Here is a 3,143-nt window from a genome sequence, read left to right on the forward strand (position 1 = left end):
TCTTTGTCTTAGAGCATGGTATTTTGCATATGTAATTTGATTGGGTGTTGATGCAAAATCTACTAAAGATTCTTAGAACACTAATATGTTGCATAGGTATCAGCATGTAATATGCTCTCTCAATTAGATCATCTGAAGATGAATTCATAGATACTAAACATGGTAAGATTTCATATAGGTAAGATTACATGAGCGAGTGGTCCTATCATAAGCATGCATAAAACTGTATACAATTCTGAAAATGTAGTGAGAGGTAGAACTCTCAACATGCCATTAGGTCGTAAATTTATCTGGTCTAGCAAAGGTGTCGTGGTTGCCATGGTAACCAGTGGCCTGTGGTCGTTCGCAGACATCCTGGCACCCAGCATGTTTATTGGGTGAGGGGTCTGTGATTATTTGTTAATCTAATGAATAATTGATTTGTTAAATCAAATGAAAAATGGTGTGTCTGATTGGTCCAGACGCTACAGCAGCATCTGCATTTGTACTCTGTACAGGAAATATAAATGAACAAGCTGTTGCATGTTTAATTACTTTTGAGACTGTTATTTTGCAGTTTATTTGTACAGTTTACAATTTTTTGCTGTTTGATCCGTTTTATCTGTGCTCAACCGGTTTAACTTAGGGTATGAATGGATCACGTTTGTGTCTGAGACTACTTGTCCATGGAAGAGAATTTATGCCACGCAAAAATTTCATTCATAAAATTACATGATCCAGGTTTTAAGCAGTGTTTGTTGAGGTGGTGCAGTTACATGAAACATTTTATTTGTGTTCCATTCCACATTCGTTTTACGGTATTCCACGCAGGCTACACGATCACAGTTAGAAGCATATTAAATGATTTTCTATAGATTTACTATAGATTTTAAGTAGGAATTTTTCTTTCCTTTTTTTTTCTTGGCCACCCCAAAGAAATCGCTGGGTCTTACCTGGCCACCCCTGAAAAAAGTTCTGGCTACGCCCATGCCATTAATGATGATACTAGAAGAAGGGATCTGTGTTTTGGAGGATCTAAATGTAGTAGAAAAGCTGTACGGTAAGAAAAACAGATTTCAACTTCATGAATGGTTGCTTTCGGTCCTGAGTAGAGGATATGATTACAATGCCAGAGGTTTTGGGTTTGAATCCCCCTTATGTAAGAATTTTTCACATTAAACAGCTCAGGTTACAAATGTAACCTTGTTTGCTGAGAAGAGAATGAGATGCTGCATTGAGCGAGATGCTATGGGAGCTCCTCGGACAAGCGGTGTCTGAAGCATGTGTATTTATACACGCCAATCCAATTGGCATGGCATCATAACATAATACATGGCCAAGTCTATAAACAGATGCCTGAAATGCACATCATCAGATTCTAAGGATGCTTTCACACTTGGTTCAATTGCATGGTCCGAACCCAAGTTTGATTCATCCCTCTCCCCGCTGGATTGTGTTCACACAGTAGATTTTGGTTCTGAACAGCTGTTTTACCCCAGTTGCTGGATAACAACTATGCAGAAGACGGCAAAATGAATGGATGCATGCTCACTTCATTTTTGTAATTAGGATTCACAGCACAATACAGAACAGCACATGCATCTATTCGACACGACTGTAATACAAAGGTTCAAAAGAGCGCAGAAGACAATTTCAAAACAGAAATTAGATATACATTCTCTCTGCTTCGCAGCATGTCAGACACGCTTATCAGGAAAGCGAGTGAGTAAACACATAAATACACAGTTTGACCAATTCATACATCACTAATAATGGCCCACTTCTGTGATTTAGTATGATTGCATCAGAAGTAAACCGTATAGGAGTTTGCATGAACCGTACCCCAGACTCGGGTACAGTTTGTGAGTGTGCGCCTGAGTTCAGAAAACAGCGTTAACATTATCCAAACGAACCAAACTCCGACGTCAAATGAACCTGGGTGTGCATCACAAGTGCTAGTGTGAAAGCCCCCTAATTTGTCTGACGAGATGCACAAGCGTGGTCCTGGTGTGGCAAATATATGCAGTGAACAGTGCCAAGAGCCTGGATCAACCCTAAAAGACTTGTGACCCTAGGGAGGGAGGGCCAACCTGCTGCAGCACAAACATCATGCAAATATGGACCCCTAGACAAAGCTTTGGACACCCCTAGTGGAGTGAGCCCTGAGCCCTAGAGGCGAAGCCATTCCGCGTGCCTCATAGGAGAGGGTAATAGTGTCTGTAATTCAGTGAGAGAGATGCTGCTTGGTGACCGCATTACCTTTATTGCGACCACCAAACCAGACAGAGAGCTGAGAAGATTTATTCCACTGGCCTAAGTGGTGGATGTACATCCTTAGAGCATGAACTGGGCATAAGAGATGTAGGCCTTCTTGTTCTGGGAACTTATGAGGTGGAGGAAAGAAAGCCCTCAGAATAACGTGCCAACCAGAGGCCAATGGGACCTTAGGAATGTAGTCTGGTCTGGGGAGCAGAATAGCCTTGACCATAACTGGGGCAAAGTCTAAGCAGGAGGGGACTGTAGACAGGGACTGCAAGTCTCTTACTCTTTTAAGTGAGGTCAAAGCGTTACCTTAAGATTCAGCATCTTATCTGACACTAACTCCCAAGGGTTCGAAGGGAGCCTTCTTTAGAGCTCCAAGGACCAATGTTAGATCCCAGGAGGGAACTCGTGATTGGCAGATAGGCCTCAGCCATTTGACACCACACAAGAACCTAGTCTCTAAAGTATGTCTCCCTACAGAGCAGGGCTGTCCAAACTCAGTCCTGGAGGGCCGGTGTCCTGCAGAGTTTAGCTCCAACTTGCCTCAACACACCTGACTGGAAGTTTCTATGCCTAGTAAGAGCTTGATTAGCTGGTTCAGGTGTGTTTAGGGTTGGAGCTAAACTCTGCAGGACACCGGCCCTCCAGGACCGAGTTTGGACAGCCCTGCTACAGAGGCTCCATCTACAAGTACAAGGCTAGCAGAGATAGCTGCCACATATACCATCAAAGTAGCAGGGGCCAACCCCGCTGAAAGACGCTCTTGTGGGAGCTCCAGCACTGTGCCAACTGGGCAGTTGACTGGGTTTCAAGTGGCACTGCTTGCACCAATTCTTAATCCCTTGCCATGATCCAGGTCCTTAAACAGGTCAGCCTTGTAGAACCCCCATGGTGTGCAGGGA

The sequence above is a fragment of the Sinocyclocheilus rhinocerous genome, unplaced genomic scaffold (genome assembly GCF_001515625.1).
Source record: "Sinocyclocheilus rhinocerous isolate Xijiao unplaced genomic scaffold, SAMN03320098_v1.1 scaffold1888, whole genome shotgun sequence".
In the NCBI taxonomy this organism is placed as follows: domain Eukaryota; kingdom Metazoa; phylum Chordata; class Actinopteri; order Cypriniformes; family Cyprinidae; genus Sinocyclocheilus; species Sinocyclocheilus rhinocerous.